Source organism: Narcine bancroftii, chromosome 13 (genome assembly GCF_036971445.1).
Source record: "Narcine bancroftii isolate sNarBan1 chromosome 13, sNarBan1.hap1, whole genome shotgun sequence".
NCBI classification, from domain to species: domain Eukaryota; kingdom Metazoa; phylum Chordata; class Chondrichthyes; order Torpediniformes; family Narcinidae; genus Narcine; species Narcine bancroftii.
The window spans coordinates 23009443-23032807 of record NC_091481.1 but is presented as its reverse complement, the minus strand read 5'-3'; the positions used below and the strand labels follow the sequence as shown (position 1 = coordinate 23032807).

At 43.5% G+C, this 23365-nt stretch overlaps 1 protein-coding gene and 1 long non-coding RNA gene across 13 annotated transcripts in view; one reads left to right on the top strand and one right to left on the bottom strand.

The window, feature by feature from the left end:
* Positions 1 to 288: 288 nt before the first annotated feature.
* LOC138747856 (uncharacterized) lies at positions 289 to 22443 on the top strand. 5 transcript variants are annotated; one of them, XR_011347688.1, is made up of 7 exons: positions 289 to 355; positions 453 to 1795; positions 12820 to 12911; positions 15641 to 15909; positions 17044 to 17353; positions 18912 to 19118; positions 21191 to 22443. It is a non-coding gene; the product is annotated as an uncharacterized lncRNA (long non-coding RNA). The 5 variants fall into 5 exon arrangements; XR_011347687.1 differs by having other exon boundaries at positions 341 to 1795; positions 21194 to 22443; XR_011347686.1 differs by having other exon boundaries at positions 341 to 1795.
* ferry3 (FERRY endosomal RAB5 effector complex subunit 3) overlaps positions 21160 to 23365 on the bottom strand; it is a 77182-nt gene continuing 74976 nt past the window's right edge. For 6 of the 8 annotated variants that reach the window (XM_069907431.1, XM_069907430.1, XM_069907435.1 and 3 more), the window contains one exon: positions 21160 to 23363. The gene's annotated coding sequence lies outside the window, so the exon portion shown is untranslated. The remainder of the gene's footprint in view (positions 23364 to 23365) is intronic. The other 2 variants (XM_069907436.1, XM_069907437.1) reach the window with 2 other exon arrangements.

Below are 23365 nucleotides of genomic sequence, written 5' to 3'. Positions count from 1 at the left end.
CTTCACACTATCCATGGCCTTGAGCTGCACCTGCGCTAGCTCGTAGGAGCAGGCTATATCGATTGCCTTATCTAGCGTGAGCTCCGGCCCCTGACTAGGCAACATCTCCCTCTCCTTAGTATCCTTAGCGAATACTATACGATCCCTGACCCTTTCTTCACTATTTGCATAGTTGCAGTCTTTAACAAGCAGTTTGAGGTCAGTCACGAATTGCTCGAATGACTCACCACTCCTCTGCTGAAGCTCCCAGAAAATTGTGTAAACCTGCCCTTATTTACAGTCGGCAGAAAGCCACAACATGGTGTCAGAGGTGGGATTTGTACCTGGCGAATGCGGGATTAGCTTTCGGCGTGAGGTATGCTGAAAATCCGTCATGTTTTTAGCACTTTTGCATCGCCCTCACTCACTGTCCAAGTGTTGCTTATGTCCTGTCCTTTGTCCCCAATCCACAGCAGGAGGTAACTGCTTTTCTCCTCCTCCGTTCTCCCTCTAAGCAGGCCTGTGAACATGAGCTCGGCATGCTGCTTGAATCGCTGCCATGCATCAGGTAGGTTGGGTGATCTACAGTGTAACCTTGGGATAGGGACACTGAAGGCCTCCATTATTTTCTCTACCTTTCTTTTCCATGTGTGTTCCTGACACCATGTTGTGACTTTCTGCCTATGGTAAATAAGGCCAGGTTTACACAGCTTTCTGGGAGCTTCAGCACTGTTTATTCATTGTTTCATGGTCCGCATATGAGATTCTGCATCCACCATTACACAGGCATCACTCTGGGTTCAGTGTCCCAATGTTTTAACATAGAAGCCCCTGGGCACACTTCTAGTGGTTTCAAAATAAAAGACCTGCTCACAGCAGCATTAAACATTACAACGTGTAGCAATGTTTCTCTCTTTAGGATTACCATTGCCAGGTACTTTTCTACGATGCCCAACAGTATGGAGGAAAAATTTCATCTTTACTCTCTGGCATTAGACACATCCTTTAGTACCTGACTCCAGGTCTTCTTATCTTCCCACATCCGGTTCTTTGAAGCTTACAGATTTGGAGCTGACTACAGGTAAGGTTCGTTCACCTCCATATGTTGGGAGGTATTTTGTGTGACCTCATCGTGAAATGTGGGTCAGTGAATTTGCTAGGGTCCCTGTCCATTTACAAAATCCGTACATAGCGGTTGGCCCTGAACATTATCCCAGATTTCTATCACATTTTGGCATTCCCTACTTTCTCACCCAATGTCCCTGTGAATTTTATCTGAGATATTTGGTAATGCTGCAATATTTTGTAACTTTTGCTTCACTTTATCACCCCCTGCTCCTCATATCTTTTCACTTTTGTTCCTTTCTGCATTTTGTTCAAGGCTATGACTTTTGGAATGTGCGCAACCATGAGAAGGCAAATTCCCATCTCAAAAGGGTACCTGGTGCCTTCCTGTTGTTTTACTTTTCCCACAATTTACTTTTCATCATTTAATAGCACGTTCTTTGTATGATTCAAGCTAACTTCTACTCATGAAACTATGAGAGCAATATATTTAAATTCTTGATTCTATGGGAAGCTTATCGATGGTTCACAGGTTGAGTAAACAAGCTGTTTGGTCATTCATTGATCTGAATTGAGTAATCAAGCACTCGCTGTTTGCTGGTAACATGTAATTAAACAATTGCTGCTGGTGTCCATGGCCCAAGGAGGAGCACGAAATTGTCATCTGGCTGTTGGTGACTCGAGACAAGGAACCCACCCAGACAAGCTGGTGACTGTGGTGAAGGGATTCACACCAGGCTGCGAAATGATGGTGAGTAGCTCAAGACCAGCTGAAGGGGGTACCAGGTATGGGAACCGGTATGCGAGAGGATGCTGAGGGCTTCTTGACTGTGTAGGAGGTTTAGGTTTGGAACTTGGGTTGACGGTGGTTTGGACTGAAGGCTGCGTGGCTTCAGGTGTGCTGGAAGTGAATCCACGACACTGAGTGACTCTGGGGGGGGGGGGGGGGGGAGGTGGAAGAGGACTCTCTTTCACTCTTTCTCTGACTGTAAGCTGATAGCAAATCTTTGCCTTTCAGAAGACTAAAGGAAATTTCATGTAATATTACATTTTCTGTTTTATTACATGACAAAAAATTCTTTATAAAAACACTGGCATCAGCCTGCATTGGAACCAATGTGGAAGTTATCGCTTATCTTAAGCCATATCTTGAGGTAGCAATAAACTTCAGCCCCTTAACCCCCATGAACACCACTTCCATAATGTGCTCAATGTGGGACATAAAAGATGGACTCACTGCAGCAAGAAGATGAGTGAAAATGGCCATTTCAATTCCACGATTGTGCTTTTCCAAGCTATCTCTTCTTTGGATTGGCATACATTAACTTTCAACGTGATATCAAGAATCACTTGGATATGGTGCGTCATTGTTAGTGGGAGGAGGGGAGTGATAGGCTACATTTTGGAAGTTAAATTTCCAGTAGGGTCAATATAGGATCACTATAACTTGGCCAAAGATGGCAAATGAGGTCAGTCCAGGACATCCAGACCCATGTGTCCCACGGAGGGTGAGGCCTGTTCTCCAGTTCCATTTTCCATTCCAGCCACACTCTCTTGGTTTCAATTCAGCAGGCACTCAATACTCCTGGGATTTAATCATATTGTTAAACTCAGGAAGAAAATTATTTCAGGAACTGTGTACAATACAAAGAGAATGTGATGATTGTTATCATTTTTGGCCTGCGTAAGGAAGAATTTGCCTTTTGCAACCTGAAAACATCCCAGCTGTTAAGGGAATATAATTTTACTTACCTACTGTGGTGGTATACCACTGGCCTATTGCAGGGGGCAACCTCTGTACCTGCAGGAGGGTAAGGGGACAGGACAACACCTGGCCGGCTGCTAATCAGTCAGCCTGAATGGATCAAGCCCCACCCGGTCGAGTGTCAATCACCCTCCGGGATATAAGCCTGCGCCGGCCTCCCGAGGCCTCACGCTGAGTTGATGCAGCCACAACCAGCCTGGCTCTGTACAGTCTTTACCTTGTGTGTGTCTGATTCTGTCTAACAGCGCACCACACCTACACACTGCAAACTCAATTAAAACATTTTATTAATTATTTTAAACTAATTATAACTGCTACAGTACAAAAAATGCCATTATTATGACTGAATATTTGATGAGAGCATCATTTATTCAAAATGAATAAAATTGGACTGTTGAGTGAGACATGGAGGTCTTCAGACACTGTGCTTGTAGTAAAAGCACATAGAAATGCTGGAGGAACCCGGCCAGTCTCGCAGTATCCATACATAGGCTGTTGAGAAACGTCACCATAGTTTCGGGCCTGAGACCTTCCTCAATGTATAAGCAACTGAAAAAAGATTGGAGAGAAAGAGGGGGGAAACTGGGAGGGTAGGAGTCCAGACCAACAGACAAAAGGTGTTCATTGGATATCAGACAAGAAAAATTGAGAATTGATTTTGGCTCTGTGAGAAAAGTGAAGAGAGAGAAAAGGAGACCGGAAATTGCTCTCAGGAGGATCGTTGAATATAAGCACTACCAAGCACAGGATTCTTACCTAAACATGCAAGTCCCAAGCTTGCTGATTGCGCTCTTGTTGTAAGGGTTCGTGTGTATCCCACAGGTTAAGAACCAGTCCAAGGTCGAGATAAAAAGCACAGGTTTATTTTGGGGATACAAATGGGGCGACAGAGTTGAAATGCTAAATTAACCTATACACACACACACAAAAAGCAAGAGGTCTTCGGAGAACGAGGAAAAACTGACAGCTTGGGGTGAGTTTTGACCTTGATTGGCATGCAGTGTGTCCTCTGAATAGGAGCACAGCGGCGTCACCAGGTGGTGGACGCAGCCTCTCCATTACAGCTCTGCCAGTAATTTTCCAGGCTGCACTTTGGTGCTGGACTCCAGATGATGGAACACTATTTTTATTATAACTCCCAGCAATTTCACTGAGCAATCTGCCCAATGAATCGATGCTATCTGGTGCAAGAACGGGAGCCCATTTGTTTTGAATGGAGAGAAACAGTTGCACAAGGCAAAAAGTGGTGGGTTTCAAGACCCTCTTGGGAACATTGATTTCCAAAATTGCAGTTGCTTCTATGTACTGCTCTCAGATAAAGCCGTTACTAAGATCAATGTCTCGTTTTCAACTTATGGGGAAACTTTCACCCATTGTGGCTTCACCAATATTTATCCCTGAATCAGATGATGTGATTGCTCTCACTTTGCCCTTATGGGGTCTTGGTATGTGCACACCAGCTGGTGCAGAAGTCATCACTCTTCCAAAATATTTCACTGGTTATTGTGGGACAGAAATCAAGTGTGTTTTGGCAAAATGGATCATATTGGACGGGAGATAGATCATTGAACTTACAACTTTGCCCCTGAATATTTCAGGCACATTTTTCTATTGCAGAAGATAATAGAAAGGAAGTCAAAGGCTGGTATATTATTAGCACATTTTCTTTACAGATTTACTCAGATTTCAGTTACATTGCCAGAGAGCATACATGACATCACATACAATCCTTAGATTCCTTTTTCCTACGGGCACGCTGAATGGGTAGTACAAAACATAAACTGAACACAGCGTAAACAATCAAAAGAACCGTAAACAGATAAGAAATGTAAGCAAACTGACTGAGCTAGACAGGGAAGACAAAGAAAATCAATAAAGTGCACATAAGAGTCCTTAAATTAGTCCTTTAAACTCAGATGTTGTATTTTACAGTTTCAGAGGGTCATTATTTCTGATGGGTGGAATTTTCAATCCCAACACAAAGTATTCCAGATAAGACGAACCTAGTCATACTGACATATAGCATTGTCTAAGGGTGAAATGCTGACAGCAGAATGAGTGATGTAAGGACCCAGAGAGGTGGGGTTAACAATGCCGGTGCCATTCAGGGGCAGACATTTGATCCCTTTGTGTTTTTGGGTTTTTAATAAGTGAAGACATTTGTGATTGAGTGCATTGAAAATGGCCTATGTTTGTCATCTAACCCATTTTCAAGGGCCATATACAAGAGGTGTTTTATTTTGTCCAAACTATTCAGAAAAGTAAATAAATCAATATTTTTATTGAGCATCCCCCTGCATGGGCAAACTTTTCCCAGTCCCTTGTGTTGGAAAGGGGACAGATTTCTCCCTCTCCATCCTCAATAACCACACACCTGCCCAACTTTAACAAGAGGATCATTTAGAAGGGAAGCAATGCATGGTTGGAAAGTCAAAGGATCTTACCACCCCTAATACATGGACAGGCTGTTCAAAAGAGCTCTTTGAAATTACAGTTAGTACCAATCAGTACAGATGCTTGATGTAATATCCACCTGCACTGCAGCGACAGACCTATTGTCCACCATTATGGGACATTTATGCCTAAGGCTTCCTGCAGACCCAACAGCTTGGACAGGGCTGACATCATCCCATATCCATTTGGTCCCTTATTCAGACTTCATCAGATGTGTGGTTCCAGGCCCATTTTAGTTCCTGTACCATGGACCCAGTATCAGTTTTGGGCCTTGGGACCAGGTTGGACAGCAGGTAGGGATAACAGCTTCCTGGTCCCCCTATACTTAAGAAACCGGGGATAGAACCTAGAACTTTACAGCACTGTACAAGTCTTTTGGCCATCGATGTTGTGCTGGCCTATATATTCCAACCAAAAAAAATGCTAAACCCATCCTACCTTGTAACCCTCTATTTTTCTTTCATCCACGTGCCTGTCTAAGAGTCTCTTAAATTCATCCTCTGTGGGGTGCAGCAGAAAGCAAGCTCCAAGACTCGAATCACAATCACCAATGAGTGTTAGACCCCCAAGGGAAAATGTGCCCTTGCATCAGGGCAATCGTGGGGATTTCACAGCCTCCAACCTTAGGGAAAACAGAGGACTGTGGCTCTTCTCTGGGAATCTCTGTGCACCAGGATACCCTGGCTAGCCTTAGGGAGCACAGTGCCCTGTTACCTGCAGTCCCCATGGATTGTGTTCACCATAGTAACCACAATCCAAGCAGGGAGCAGATGCATCACCACATGGAGGAAAAGAGGGAGAGAAAGAGTCTGCTCAGATTTAAATATATCCTGGTCTGCTGGGTAGGGACCAATGATAGTGCTTGAATCTCCCGCTCTGCTGACCAGGGGCCGATTACCAGAGCCAGCCAATGACAGTGCACGCTCAGTGGACAGGCACGCACCTGATTGGCTGGTTGCTGGACAGCGAGGTATGGCTTTCGATAAAAGGAGATTGCTGATTTGCCAACAGTACAGCTTCCACCACCATCCCTGGAAAAACATTCCAGGTACCCACAACTCTGTGTGAAAAAATGTACCCCTGACGTTTCCCCTAAACTTTCCTTTGTACAGATATCCCCTGGTATTTGGTATTCCTGCCCTGGGAAAAAGCACTGGTTGTCCACCTTATCTATTGCCTCTTAGAATCTTGAAGACCTCTATTAAGTCCCTTCTTCGCTCAAAGAGAAAAATTGCAGCTCTGCTAACCTTGCCTCATAAGAAGTATCCGAGACAATCCAGGCAACATCCTGGTAAATCTCTGCACCCACTCTGGGGATTCCCAGGAACTAGGAATTCCTAAGTGACCTATAGTTGGTACAGCTAGTGGACAGACAGGATAGAAGCTGAGTTGGTGACACTCCTGAGAGTGCAGGTAGTTCTGGGCAGGTTCACAGCTTTAGTCCGTCACTCGTTCAGCGGTTGATGTCTGTGCACTGATTGGCATTTCATTTAAGGAATGAGATTGGAGGGAACAAGCCCACCATCTCTGGAACAAGTTTAATTAATCTTTACTACACCCCTTATATATAATTTTATAGGTCGAGCTCAAAATAAAGATTTCTCAAAGATGCGGCGCTGCCGAAGCTGATGGAACTGCAATGCTGTCACTGGTGCGGACTCATGGAGAGCAGGGGAGCAGAGGTGCAGAGCTCCCTTGGGGTCCAGCCACCCAGACGACTGATGTTGGCTCTGCTCAGGCTTTGAATGGCCTGTTGAGGGAGCTGACAGTGGTTTTAGTTGAAATCCCATGACCGCGAGTCTGCACCCAAGATGGCGTCGCCTATTAATCGTCAGCAGCCACGAGGGGCTCCCCATCTGAGAGGGAAAAGTGGAGGAGACAACCCATGGGGATGGGGACTACGACGGCGGACCATTGGGGGACTTTGCAACTGAGGGCCCAGTGCATGTGGCCAGCTGCTGGCGACTTGAGGAGAAGAACCCATGCAAGCTGTGGGCTGCTGGAGACGGGCTTGAACTGGCTGGAGGAGTGCCAGATATTGAAACTGGGATGCAAGGAGATACGGAGGACCCTGAAGGGTTCCTGACCATGTCGGAGGTTTGGATCTGGAGCTTGGGTTGGGACTGGACTCTGTGCAGCTGCTGGGGCTGCATTAAGTGCCAGAGGCGAATCTACAGACACTTGGTGGTTCTGGGGGGACTTCGCTCTCTCTCTGACTGTAAGAGGTGCTTAGGCAATTCCTGCCAGTGGTAAATCTGTCTGCCTTGCAGCAGGCAAAAAGAAATTTCATGTAATATGAAACTGTTTTTATTACTATGACAATAAATTGAATCTTGAACATACTCATAAGATCAAGTTGTAGCTCCATACATCTAAAGCTTATATGAAAATACCTTAAGGTTAGTCCCTTGGGTCAAACAGTTTGGTGCAGAAGTTATTGCTTGCTATGTCATTAATAACACACACTATATAAGAATAAAATGTGAAATGATCCTCCTGGGCAGTTTACATCAACTATCTCAACAGATGCTGCTTGACCTGTTGAGAATCTGACATCAGAAAGGAAATGTGTCTGAAGATGATTACAAGCACCATGGTTACGGGCACTACAATCACTACTGCCCAGCATTCAGTTACCTTGAACCTTTTTGAAAATCCATCTGGCTTTGGTCCCACAGATCCGTCAGGCAAGGTTACCACACTAGATCTTGTGGTGCTTAATGAGATCAGAAGGAGCAGAGCCAATTCAAAAATCAATGCCTGTTTAATGATTATTCCTCATGACACAGCAGAAAGAGATGTATCTCCATTTGACTCTAATTCCTCTGGGTGGCCCGACTTGGTATCATTATCTTTCTCAAGATGATTTCTATTGTTTTGGAGACCTGTTGTGGACCATGAGCCAAATGGGATGGAGTCTCCTTTGCCTTGTGAGTCCTAAAAAGCTTTAACTCAGAATCAGAATTTATTGTCACAAACAAATCACGAAATCCGTTGTCTTGCGGCATCACTTATATCAGCCACTGTACAAAATTAAAAGTCTAAGAAAAAGTCAAAGTGAGGCAGTGTCTGTGGTTCATTGTTCATTCAGGAATCTGATGGCAGAGGGGGAAGAAGCTGTCCTTGCGCTGCTGAGAACTTCTCTTCGGGCTCCTGTACCTTTTTCACGATGGTAGCGGAGTGGGGAGGGCATGGCCAGGGTGGTGGGGGTCCTTGAGGATAGAGGCTGCTTTCTTAAGACACCACTTCTTGTAGTTGTCCTCGATGGAGTGAAGACTGGCGCCCATGATGTCGCAGACCGAGTTAACAACCCTCTGGAGGTTTTTCTTATCTTGAGCATTGGCACCTCCATACAAGACAGTGATGCATTCAACCAGGATGCTCTCCACAGTACACCTGTAGATGATTTTGAGAGTCTTTGGTGACATACCGAATCTTCTCACAAAGTATAGTCGCTGGCGAGCGTTTTTCATGATTGAATTGACGTGGATGCTTAAGGACAGATCCTTGGAGATGTTGACACCCAGAACCCCTCGATGAAGACTGGTTCTCCTCCTGAAGTCCACAATCATCTCCTAGGTTTTGCTAATGTTGAGTGCAAGGTGGTTGTTGTGACACCACTTAACTAGCTGATCTACCTCCTGCCTGTGTGCTTCCTGATTGCCCTCTGTGAATCTGCCGCAACCGTGGTGCCATTGGCAAATTTGTAGATACAGTAGCATTGGAATTGTGCCTGGCCACACAGTCATGGTTGTAGAGTGAGTAGAGCAGTGGGATAAGCACGCATCCTTGTGGTGCTTCTGTATTGATCATCAGCGAGGAGGAGACATTGTTTCCAATTTGTCTTCTGATGAGGAAATTAAGAATTAAGTTGTGGGGAGTGGTGGGGGAAGCGCAGAGGCCAAGGATTTGGATCTTGTTCACCAGCACTCAGGGAATAGTGGTGTTGAAATCTGAGCTGTAGTCAATGAAGAGCAGCCATATGTATGAGTTGCTGTTTCCTAGGTGATCCAAAGCTGAGTGGAGCACCAATAATATTGTGTCGGCTGTAGAGCTATGGAGACGGTAGGTGAATTGCAGTGGGTTCAGACCTTTACGTAGATACAAAATAATTCTGACCATGACCAACCTCTCAAAGCATTTTATCACAGTAGATGTGAGTGCTACCTGGCGATAGTCTTGAGGCAGCTCACACAGCTCTTCTTGGGCACTGGGATGATTGATGCCCTTTTGAAGCAGGTGGGAACCTCTGACAGCAGCAGTGAGAAATTGAAAATGCCCGTGAACACTCCGGCTCTTGATTTGTAGTACCTTGCCAAATGTGCCATCAGGCCCTGACACCTTGTGAGCATGAATAATGCTCTCACATCGGTCTCGGAGATAGAGCGTAGCAGTCAGGGCAGCTGGCAAAGTTTCTGTTTGAATGGACTTCTATGGACCATGTACAACTACACAAGCACACTCTGCAGGTGAGGAAATGTACCACTCTCCAGCTAAATCTATCCAACTCCATCTTCAGATTGGCTGATGACATGGTTGTCGGCTTGATATCAAATAACGACAAGGTAGAATATAAAGAGGAGATTCAGTGGCCAACATCAGTGAGTCAAAGGAGCTGATTATAGACTTCAGGAAAAGGGGTAGAGCCCACATCCCCATTCACACCAAAGGTGCTGAGGTGGAAATAGTAGACACCTTCAAGTTCCTGGGAGTAAACATTTCCAATGACCTGACCTGGACCAACCACATAAATGCAACAGTCAAGAAAGTGTACCAGCACCTCTACTGTATTAGAAAGCTAAGCAGGTTCAGCATGTTCCCCCAAGACCCCAACTTCTACAAGTGCACCACCGAACTCATACTGGCTGGATGCATCATAGCACTACGCTGTTACAGTGACCCGGGTTCAAATCAGTTTGCATGTTCTTCCGTTTATCTGTGTGTTTCCTCCAGTGCTCTGGTTTCTTCCCACCCTTCAAAACATATTGAGAAGGTGCCAAGGTTTCCTGCTGAAAACTCTAGGTGGGAGGTAGACTATTTTCTTTAAAGGGTAGAAAGTCCTCTTCGAAACGTTGTTGTGCCCTGTGGTACAGAGAACGTAAAGAGCCTGGTGCAATTCTCCAAAAGTTTGAATGATTTCCTAATTATTGCTATAAGTTATCAGTCAAGCTTACTCTGATCAGTCACTTCTGGTCAGGAATATAATTGTCATATAAAACTGGAGAAATATGTTGGAGGCGAGGGAGACTGGACTTGATAGTTTTAAGTTTGTTTAATATTACAGTGAGAAGGGTTCGCCACAAGTGGCTGAGCAAGTCAACTCTAACATTCTTCTATCTGTACAAAAGGCAAGGGAATAGTTCAGAGCATAGGGCTATGTTGAGAAAGTTCAATTAGTCTATAGCACAGGCCCCATGAGAATGTTATTATAGGCTTCATTTTGGCTACAGTGTTCTTTAAGTCTGTCGGTGCACAACTTCACACTCTTGAACCTGTTGAGAGGAAGGACCAGAGAAATGTGTTCAGAGGGAGAACACACTTCAGTATGTTGGCTGTCTTTCCTAGACTGCCCAGTTAGAGATGGAGTTGGAGGGGAGGTAAGTTTGTGTGATGTCCTGAGCTGCTTTCACCACTTTCTATAGCTTCTGCCGACCTTGGCCCCAGCAGCTCCCATCCCGCACTTTAAAAAAAAATGTACACCACGGTAACAGAGCTGAGGACGGCTCTGAGATCAATTCACATGGTTGTGGAGCAAGAGTGCTTCCCTACACTTGCCTCTTCCTTCCTCCCAATGCTAATCCTTCTCCCTACCTTTAAAGTCACTGAGAAGGATCGTGATTTAATACTCTAGAATTAAGAACTCACTCGAATCTTCCTGCACCACCTCCCTGCACTCTCACTAACCCACCAGTGGTTTCTTTATTAGGTACAGGGGACACCTCCTCTGTTTCGAGCTGATACTGGTTTAAAAATGTCACCTGGCTGTCCCAATCAATACTCCTTCCCATTCTTTACCATGTAATCTATCCAATATCAGAAAAGGAAACATCAGAGACAAAATACCATCAAGAGCTGAGGCTTGCAAATAAAAAAAACATACTAAAAACAATCAATGATCACTTATCATCTTATTTTGGAAATTAGGTATTTCAATGGCAAATAGAATACTCTCCCAAAAAGAGTATGAGTGATTTGATTTTTTTTGTAAAAACACAACACTGGAGAAACTCAGCAGGTCAGTGTCCTTTATATAGCAAAGATAAAAATACATAACCAACGTTTTGGACTTGAGCCCTTCATCAAGGTATGGAAAAATGCCAGCAGGCATCTGAATAAAAAGGCATGGGAGGGAGGAGCACGATCACAAAGGCAGGAGGTAATAGGTGAAGGGAGGGAGGGTACCAAAGCATACAAGGGGAGGAGGGATGGCTAGGTGAACAGAGGGGGTGGAGAGCTGACTGAAGGAAGACAGGGAAGGAGAACAGGTCAGCGAGAAATAGGAAAAGTCGATGTTAATACCCTCTGGCTGGTGAGTCCCCAGGTGGAAAAATCAGGTGTTATTCCTCCAAGTTACGAGTGGTTCTGGTGGGATAGTTCATGAGGCCACGGACAGACACGTGAGTATGGGAGTGGGATGCAGAACTGAAATGATTGGCCACTGGCAGGTCCCTGTCACTAGTGCAAACAGAGCACAGGTGCTCAGTGAATGAAATGGTTGGCCTTATTAAATTTTATTAAATGACAGATTCTGATAGCCTGAACATTCAGGATTTTGGAAGTACTTCTCCTTTAACAATTTTTCTGCTGCTTAAGAAAATTGATCTTACAAGGTTATGCCAGAGGTAAATGTTAGATATTTTGTGCAAACTGACTGGAACACAAGGATAGATTAACATTAAGAGTTAATGCAACTTTTGACAGCTTAAATTCTTGATTTAACCTGGTGATTGATGTAGAGCAGCATTTTTTTTTACAGATCAAATGTCCTTTTATCACCATGTTATGGGATGGATGTTCCTTCCTGTGCACCAATACCCTTTTCATATTGGGAGTAACTTCCAGGAGACCATTATTTCTGTCAAAATCGAAAGGAGCAAAACAATATCTATTTTCCTTTATAGAAACATCCTTACAGAATCCATTTTGCAACAGTTTCCAAGTAAAAAAAAACTTTTGATTGGAATAAATTGTGTAATGAAACCGAAACACAGTTTGTATTGTAACACAGCAGTCGTCTAAAGCAGACCAGAGCCGCTGCTTATCTCAGTCATTGCACTTACGGTATGAAAATTGGAACCGTCCCTGTTTGCTTTGGCAAATTGATCGGCAACAGCCCTTGCGAAACCTTCCAGTAAAACTCCCATTGGTGACAAATGGAAATACTTCAGATAAAAATAATGAAATATTGCATAGAATGTGAAGGACTGAGTTGTATTATATTGCAACAGTATTTGTTTAGTTTACGTAAGGTTAATTAATGTCATTCCTCAGCGATGCTGGACAGTAGCAGTCTAAAATTACACAAGATCAATTATATCCTCTCCGACCCTTTCCAGAAAAGATAACAACACTCAGCATCGAGATATTTTTCATGCTGTAATGAATGGCCTCTCATAAAACTACACACTCGTTGATTAGATACAATTAGGCAAGTCAAATCCTTATGATTCCTGCTTTCTAAATGTGATAGTTATAAGGGACGTTCAGGACTTTCACCGTCAGGAAACTATTAGCTCAATTAAACTTAATGGAGTTTGAAGGATTTGCTTAATTGCTGTTTCTTCAAACCATTGTATAAAATGTTGCCAATGTTATCTGACTTGTTATGAGATGCCATAATCATGACTCAAACAAATGCAAAACTTCAAAGGGAAACAATTGACATTTATTTTCTATTATTGCTTTATTATCAACATCATATACAAATCACAATGGAAGTAAAAAAAATCCTTTCTATAAAAAGTACTTGCATGTGTATATAAATATAAAATTGAGAGCAATAATTTAAATAAATAGATCATTCAGAGTAGGCAATAGAATTTAATACTCAGCATTTACCTACTTTATGTGTAGAAGGAGTGATTCAAGTCTTTTGCATAAGTGAAAAGCATTTATATTATCCCTGCTAATTCAAAGTATCCTTCATACATAAGATGTGGCCATTATTAGACCCATTTCATTTTAAAGGGGAATCTACTTAATCTGCCTCGTTTGAGAAGCAGACATCCAATGAGTGGAATTGGTCATCAGATCCTGGATTCCACATGGACATCTAACATGAAAGCAATGAGTTAAATTCAAACTTTAGAATAAATTGTGGGAGTTCAAAAGAATGAGTTGAAGAATAGAAAGTGGCTGGAGGGGTAATGTTGGAGAAGGAATGTGAGATCTCCAGGTCACAGTGTTACTGACACCATCGCTGATTGGTCGGATTTTCCAAAAATATCAAGTCAGTGAAGGAATTGGAGTTAAGTGCAAATGGGGGTTTACATTTTTTAATACACAAGCCAGTTAAAACTACTAAGGAAGAGAAGCATTTCAGAAATGCTTTCAAAGCCATCACGAATCAAGCCAAAAACTAGCTCCGAGCTCTATTCAACTACACGGGCTATTGAATATTTTAGCCAGCCCACACTCCAGGACAGTCCTGGCTTTGGATGGAGAACCACCCCTATTGCTCGTCGGGGATCATGCCCGAGTTCTGAGGCCGTGCAGTGAGATGGGATGAGACCAGAGACATGATGAAAGATGGAAAGGAGACATCAGAAAGATGTGGAAAGGCTGAATAAGTTTCAGTCTGAGGTCAAAATGCCTTTGATATCAATAAAACCCGAACAAGGGGTCAAATATAATTCCGGGAAGAGAAAATGCCAGCACCACGTACTTGTGGCAAGATGAAGTAAGAATGGCCTTCATCCACCGCAGGGACTGGCATCTTTTGACCCAGCCTTGTTAGAAATTCTTCCATTTACTCGCCCCGGCTCGTATTTTCCTTCCCCGAACTGAGGCGGTCGCGCAAAACAATAAATAGTCAAATCGGACACGAGGAAGAGTACTTTTCAGTCACCCTCTGCTACTCCGGGCCAGTTTGGAACTCGGCTGCTGGACGGATCTCATCCCGAAGGGGTCTGTGTCGTTGGCCTCTCTCCCCGTGCCTCTCCTGCTGGACATGGTGGTGGCCAAGACGTTTTCGCGAGGCAAAAACAAGGACAGAGGAGGCAGTTCTCGGTTGGGGACGAATGGTTGCTTCTCCAGGCTCAAACTGAGCACCTTCTTGTGCCTCGGCGAATGATACACGTTGTAAAATGTTTCCAACTGCTCCTCGTTGAAGTTGCAATCCTCTTCCCGGTAGGTTGTCTGCGCACACACCAGGGGGAGAACCCAGTTAGAGTCCGGCCCAGGCATTCGGTGCAGTTCCTGGGAGAATATGCGACGCTGGAGAGGGGGGGGGGGAGACGGGCAGATTTCACAGAATGCCCCCACCCCCACTGAAAGAGCAGCGATGAGTTTACAGCGTCTGGGACTAGGGACTTGTTCCCAGGAAAGATTTGATCAGGGGTCTGGAGAGAGTGGATCGCGGGGACTCTTCCCATGGGTCCAAAGACCAGAGAGTGCGGCGTTTGGAATCTGGGATGTCCCAGCTGCAGTTAACAACACAAAGGTGGACAAACTCAGCAGGTCGGTGATCTTCCTACATTTGGCCATGCCTTTCTGAACGACTCAGGCCCGAAACTTTCTCTTTGCATCGTGAACTGTTTGACCTGCTGAGTTTTTCCAGCTTTGTGCTTTTGCTTCAACCATGGTGCCTGCAGACTTTCCTGTTTCACTCCTGCACCGGGCACAGACGTGCTTCCACGGTCCCCCTCAAGAGAGAATTGGTGAGGCCAATGGAGAGGAGACGAGGGGAGGTGGAACGGATGAGTTGCTCTGATAGGATGCCAACACTCGCCTCCTTCAGTGCTGCAACGAGTCTGTGACAGGCAGGGAGGGACAAGCTATGGTTCACAAATCCGACTCTCCAGGGACAGCTTAAAACATTAAAAGTCTGCAGACACCTTGATTTAAATTAAAAAAAACACAATGCTGGAGAAACTCAACAGGTCAAACCGAGTACTTGATATTGCAAAGATAAAGGCACATAACCAACGTTTCGGACTTGAGCCCTTCATCAAGATATGTATATAACCATGTACAACCCTTTATTGTTGCTATTTGACCTGCTGAGTTTCTCCAGCATTTGTGTTTTTACGACAAGGACATCTTGTTTAGGGGGTGAGGTGGAGGTTTCGGGATGAAAACGTGAGCCCCCGGACAGTCTGGGACGAGCAGGGGAGGACTTACCGATCCAAAGATGTTTCCACCCATGTCCATGCACAGGTACCGGCCGGTCCTCACGCCTCGGATCACCACTTGCCCCGGTTCCACTGCTTTGATCTCCAGGAGAGCTGCAAGCAGATATCAGGTTCCTGTTTGACAACGGTATCGTATGGGCACCGCTTTGTGATATAACCGAGGAAGCGAGTCCCGCATCTCTCTCAGCGCCCGTTATGGGTTGATAAAGATATTCAGGAAGACTACAGTTGTAAAGTCAGAGGAGTCGGATTGGGAACAATTGGAGAGCACTTTCGAAAGAGTCGCCCAAGGAGGCAAGCTCAATTGTATTTTTATGTGACGTGTGGTTGAGGCAGGGAATGCTGTGAGATCTCTTGAATAACTAACACCCCCAGCCCCCTGCTTCTCTTAATACCCGTGCCATTTGAACACAAGAACATTAGGAGCAGGAGTAGCCCATGTCCAACCTGCTTCCCATTCAATGAGATCATGGCTGATCTGATGATAGGCTCCTCTCCACCTACTTCCCTTAATTTCCCATGACTCTATCCAACCTGGTCTTAAATATATTTACTGAGGTAGCCTCCACTGCTTCCGGGGGGCAGAAAACTCCATAGATTCATCACCTTGAGGCCATGTCCCCAATTCTAGTCTTCCCACCAATGGAAACAACTTACCAACCTCTATCTCATCTATACCTTTCAAAATTTTATACATTTCTCTAAGATCCCCTCTCACTCTTCTTATTCCAGTGAGTACAGTCCCAGACGATTCAATCTCTTTTCAGGCTACCCTCCAACCCTCATCTCTGGAATCAACCTGGTGAGCCACCAAAACCAGTACAAACAAGTCAGGAGACCAGAAATGCACGCAGTTCTCCAGATGCGGTTTCACCAGTGCCTTGCACAATTGCAGCTTCACCTAAATTCAAAATGCGATCATTATACAATCCATAGAAAATGTCAAGAAATACCTCCAGAAACATGTCAAAGTTTGTGCAAATTCTAAGAGCAATGAACTCACTGAAGATGATGAAATCGTTCGACATAAAATAGAATGGAGACAAGCTGAATGTATTTGTCCATATGCTTCGTACAAAGTGATCTACTTTATCTATCAGGGGACACAAGTTCGGAGAGCAGGCGCAGTTCCAATGAGAGAGGGGCTCCAATCAGTCTGATCATGATACCTAGTCACAGAGTGTTTAAAAGACAACTGCTTTCTAAATAAATTAGATATTCTGCCGGTAGCACGAGTCTAATGTTACATTTTGTGCTGTATAAACAGGGGGGGGGGGGGTTAAATCTTTTTAAAAGGGGAAATTAAAATTAGAGATAAGTTTTCTCTCGGGAAACATGCCACTTACTGTAAAAGTTCTGGGTGTTTGAGCTGTCGATGTGTCCGTCGGGGTTGATCTGCAAGTGCCTGCTGTTGCCTTTCACGTACAGGTGCTTGAATCGGATCTGCTGACCCCAGTCACGCTCCAGCTGCGCTCCCGAGTCCGATCTGACCAGAGGGCTTGACCTGACCAATGAAGACCCGAGCATTGCGGCGAAGTGCAGCATCAGGAGAGCCCGCTGGATGAAGTTGGTGCCCATGGCTGGAGCTGGGAGCTGGGAACTCGGACCTTCTCCTGGACACAACCCAGGATGTTCTTCCTCCCCCGGACCCATGGCGCTGCTTTTAAAGTCAATGCAGCAAATGACATCAGAATCACCTTAAAACCCCGGCAAGAAGCCAGTGATGTGACAGCTTTGGGTAAGGTTGTGGGTTTCGGCATTCGGTCTTTTTAATGAGACAGCCACCCTAGAGGAGGGAGAGAGGAGGGCTCAGGAGGGGTTAATTACCCTGGCTGGGAATTGGGATCAATGATGGAGATACACAGAGCCAGCCCTTCCACGCGGACTTCAGCAGGGGGAACTTTAGCAATAACTTTCCACTCCGGGTCACTGTCACTCCGCGACCCGGCTTGTCGCCACCTGCTTGCTGAAGGATCCCTTCGGTACTCGGAGATCTCTCCCTGCCATCTCAGGCCACCGGTCCCTCTCTTCCAGCTGGTTTATTGCCTTACGGGGTTATTGGGCACGGACTTTCAATGTTGCTGCATCAGCGTGAGGTGCTCGGACAGAGAGAGAGAGAGAGAGAGCAATGTTCTTTCCAAGCCGCCTGCCCTCCCGAAATCACCTTCCAGTTTATGTGCATGAACTCCAGCCTTCAGCACTTTATCTGCACGTTAATAAACAGAACGGGGTCAGGTTCGCTCTCCTATTCACCAACTCCCCCGCAGAACGGGTTTTAAAACATCTTTGATTTAGTTGAAAGACTAAATCAAAGATTCCCCAACCCTGGTGATCATTTCCACCAGTGAAATCCAGCAGGAGATGCGAGAACCAGAAATTGTCCCCCCCCCCACCCCCCAACCCTTCCTGCCAGGTTATCTATGCTCCATAGCCGGCGGCTCACACAATCCCCCCCCCCACCAGTCCCAGGCTCTCGAATCCCAGTTCCCATTCCCACACTGCGGGCCACGTGTCCCGCTCCTTGGAGCAGGGAACAGGAATCGGCAGCCACTTCTCGCCTTTGACATGGGACGTGTCAGCGTGGTGTTGGGGGAACGGCCAGATTCTACGTGTGTCATTTCCAGAAACCTACAGAGATTCTGGGAAAGTCCAACTGTATTAGCTGTTTCCGAGGCCAGCCGCGTGGAAATCAACGCTGACCTGCCGGGGCACGTTGCTCTACCAAGTGCGTTCGTCCCACCGCGCTGGCCTCTTCCCGCCACGACACGCGTGGATTGTGCACACGCAGGTGGGTGGTCTCGCAACAAGAAGTAAATAAAAGTTCCAGAGCAGTTAACTCTTCAGTCTGCAAATCATTCTCGATTTTACTTCCCTCGCCTGCGATGAGTCAGGAGTGTGAATGGGGCTTAACTCGGGTTACGATCTGCTTTACTCTTGGGTCAAATATCGATTCCGTAAACCGGAAAGTGGGCAGTGCGCCGTTCGGCCAAGCTGCTCTGCAAAGAAGTTGGGACAAATGGGCCAGATATTTGTTTAAAAGGTCGGCGGGGGGCGAGGATGTCGGCTGCATTCACCATCAACCCCCCACCAGCCGGGAAAAGGTAAGGGCTAAATACATCTATAATGAAAGAGGAATCCAAACGACACCGTTAAAATGTTGGTGTCATTTTATACGTGAGCAGTAAAAAAAAACCTGGCAATCGAGTGTGTTCCGGCTGAAGGTGCCTTTAAGTTTGGTTTTAGGGATGCCTAACTTTGCAGCAAACTCAACGACCTCCTGGTGGTTTCTTTTGCAGGGGCGCTCAGAAGAATAACATCTATTTGTACCTTCCTTCAGCGTGAATCACCTGAGTCTTAACCAGCTTGGGCACTTGTCCAGATCCACCGGAACAATGCGTTACTGTGCAAGGTTTGCCGGTTCCCTGAAACTCCAGCAGCCCGTGGCGGGAAAACGTGTCAAACGCCGTCTCGACTCATGGAATCTCTATGGATCAGAATGCAAAGTGATGAGACTCTTCCTTGTTACAATCTACGCCGCGCAAATATTCCAAATTGTTGGCATTAATTTGCAATCTACTGGGCTCAGCAAAATCAATTCAATTCCAAGGGATTTCTATAAAAGGCATTTTCTTTTACATTTTTTACATTCTATCGTGCAAGTCAGAGAAATGCAAAACCAGAGCTAATGTCTAAAGTCCGTTCCTAAACTCTGCATCTTCCCTCAAGTGGTATGATTCTGAGGTATTGGTTGTTGAGAGACTGTTATCATGGTTACAAAGAAATAATGGATCAATGGAATCTGAGCACAATATAACATGCAGAGAATCTACCCTAAATGGATTGGCATGGAAATATTTTTTTCAGTCAAGGGTGTTCAACACCCCAGGCTGACAAAGTTCCTGCACCACCAAAGAATGATTTCCCTAATACATTTATTTCAAAAGATGAAGTTTAGAAATAGGGATGTATTGTTATAATGATACAGGGTAATGGCTTGGCCACACTTGAAGGATGGTTCACAGCTTTGGTCCCCTATTTTAAAAAAAAATATTCCAGCACTAGAGGCAGGAGAAAAACAGTGGATTTTACTGAAACATATAAGATCCTGGTTTTGGGGGGGGGGGGGGCGGGAAATGGTGGTGGTAGGTGTTGTCAAGATATTTCCACAGAACTTTGGCAAGCTGAAGGCATCAATAGTGTCTTCAGGAGACGCTGGTGCCAATTCTCCCTGAATCTTCAGGGATTCCAGTGATTTTATCCCCCCAGGAATTAGGAGTGAAAAATGTCTTCTTAAATTTACTCTCTTGCTTTGGAGTGTCCCTGTAGATAAAATTCAAAGCAGAATCCTACAAATAGGATAAGCAAGAAGAGCAAAAATGCAATGTAAATTTGTAGCTATGAAGACAAATTGGATGAGCTGGAGCTGTTCTTTCCTGGAGCAACAGTAGGTTGTGGGGAGATTTGAGGTATAGAACATGAGAAGGGGTACAAGTAGAATCAACAGGAAGGACTCAAAACTAGAAGAATGTAGATTTAGAGTAATAGCTAGAAGGATTAGAGGTATACTGATGATATTTTTCACCTGGAGTAAAATAGAACTTTCTGCCTGAAAAGGGAGCTAGGAGTAGAAATCCTGACCACATATAAACGGTATCTTAAATTGTACTTAAACGGATGTGATATGCAGGGCCACAGACAGAATGCTCAAAGGCGAGTATTTCTTTAATCAACCCCACGGGTATAATTAGCAAATAATAATCAGTTGGTTGCACATTCTTATTCTGCAGGGTCATTTAGCTTATCAGTTTTAGGAAATTATTTGAATAATCCAGATTTAATTACTTAGTGATGAACTCCGCAGTCCCGATGAATAATAAGACTTTTTATGCTAAGTATTATGGACCTAGCCCAGTGGTTCTCAACCTTTTTCTCTCCATTCACACACCAATTTCAGTAATCCCTTATGTACCACAGAGCACCTCCGTCATCCTTTGCCATAGGTACCCTGTGGTTAGTGAGGGATTATTTAAAGTGGTGAGTGAGTAGGAAAAAATGGTAGACAGTGCAGTTAATTCATGAATATATTTTGAAAATATTCTTATGCAATTATTAAAAAAAACTCATGATATATAATGGAATAAAATAACAGTACAATTTCAAAATATTTGTTTTATTGTTTTGTGGTAGATCATATAATAAAATTCAAAATCATTTTTTCAATACAATATAAAAGTACATAAACAAGAACATTTATGAGCTTTTCATAAATTAACCATGTTTTATTTTAATAATTGGGCAAATATTGGGCACATGATCTTAGCAAATAAATGCAAACATAATTAGTCCCTGTAGATTTAATGTCAGCCATGAAAATGTACAGAGAAATGTTTCCACAACTTATAGTAACTTTCTTATATATATAATTGTTTCATATTTATGCATAAGTATATTACATAGACTTGATGCTTTAAATGTATAGTACAGTATTAAAGCTTAAACTGCAAATAAAAATTTTCTGTGACATTAGGAAACATTTCATCATGCTTTTGTTCTCAACTTTTATTTGTTTTCTCAGCAGGCAAGTACTAAATATGAACCAGATTCACATCAATCAAAGTTCATCTCAAGTTTCAAATGTTTGCAGACCTCAAAGGAGACGATGTCGATTTCTTCATTGATGAAAAGTGGTATAGCAAAGCAACCTATTTTACATTGTAACACTATGGATTAGTTCAATAAAACACATTATCACATGTATACATAACCAGAACACAAACTAATTTAAAGTACCATATTAATCTAATACAACAAAATTTAGACTAGCTTTTATTTAATGTAATTTTACAAAATCACCCATTAATCTAATACTGTAGATCTGTCATTATATTAAACATATTTATTTACAACAGATTAAGTAATGCAACATATTAATTTAATACATCAGTCCCAGTTTAATCTCACTAACAACACATTTAACCCAATAGAATACACATCATATTAAACCAGATCCAACACCATATATTGATGTAATACAACAAATCCCATGTGAAATACATGAACTCATTTATCACAGGATACATTAATACACATAATATATGAATGTTTTTGTTGTGCCTTATATTGGTGCATTATATATTGTATTTGTTTAAATCAATTAACCACAAACAACACATTAACCCGAATGTCACTAATAATTCTTGCACCCAAAACACATCTTATTAATTAGTAACAAACAATGTAAAATTTATGAAGATAACAAAGTGTTATAATGTAACATTAAAATTGCTTCTGGATTATGAATTTTCCTTTAGTGTTTTACCAAGTGAACTCACAGTACTGAGTTTTGGGAAGCATGTAAAATTTAAAGTCGAAGCCCAGTACCAGTAACATCTTTGCAGCCAATTGATACTCATCAGAACATTTTTCCAGGTACCCAGATCTCAGTCATCGACCTGGAGAGTGAGGGGCTAAAATTAATTGCCAACCTGTAGTTTGTCCTAAATGCAAATGTTACAGATATACTTCTTCACTTGAAAAGATAAATCTATCTGGGCTCTCCATGCATGCCACAGCTTCAGTTTTACAGCACGAAAACAGGCCCTTCGGCCCAACTTGTCCATGCTGACTGTCTTGCCGAGTCTCTCAAGGGGAGAGAAATATCCGAGAAATACTTGTAATTTTGCATGGAGCACCTGTAATTGCCACACCTATGATTTCTTACCATGTTCTATCTTAAAGGATATTGTGGATCAAAGTGTTTAGAATTGGATGCCAGCATCGATTTTTTTATGAAAGGCTAATTTGTTGAGCCCATTTTATTCAGTCTCTCAAGGGGTGGGGGGGGGGGGGAAACACTACATTCCAGACATTTTAAATATATATTCAAAGGAAAGTAGATAAACAGCAGGCATAGTCTAATCAGCAAGCATTCCCAAGGAGTTCAGCGATTAATCTAAATATATTCTCTACAACAGCAAGTCTGATTGCTTCTACAAATGATGTTTGCATATCTACTAAGATATGAAGTTGATGTGGAATTATTTTCTTAACCCTACTTGTTGTGATAACCTGGAATCTTATTTTTAAACACAATAGTTACAATTGGAGGAGGTGAACAGTCATTTAAAACATAAATATTTTATATAAATGCATTTTAAAATGATTAATTGATAACTCAACGCTGCACTTGTTTCAGAGTTGTCTTCATGTGCTAACTACAATGAGTCTATAGTTAATTCATACAAACATGGGCACCTTTTGGAAAGTGCAGGCATCCTAGTCAACAAAAAAAGCTGCTCACATATTAAATCAAATTAGTCCAGAAATTTAATCCCTTAGATTATACCGAAGAACAGCCAGGTAGGGAAACTTCCTGAGATGGGGTGCTGCAGCAGAACTAGTTGTCAACATGAGATTAACATTATCAATATTTTATTGAATGAGGTTGGTGTAATTCCGCATTGATACATAACTACCACAGTCCACTGCTGTTTGCAAAGATATTACTCCAAACATTTGACATATCTCAACTCCGTATTTGAATTTCTCAAAAAGATACTGGATTTGCACCACATTTCTAGCATTAAGAATTGTTGTTAGTTTCATTAGTTTAATTGTTCCTTGTATCAGATGGAATCCAGAAGGGGATTTGTCCTTTGGCCTTTTGGCTGCTGCACGAGGTAGGCTTCTCTGGTGTCACCATGACTGAGCTTGGTCCATGAACATTTTTCCCTCTTCTTTTGTTTATCCT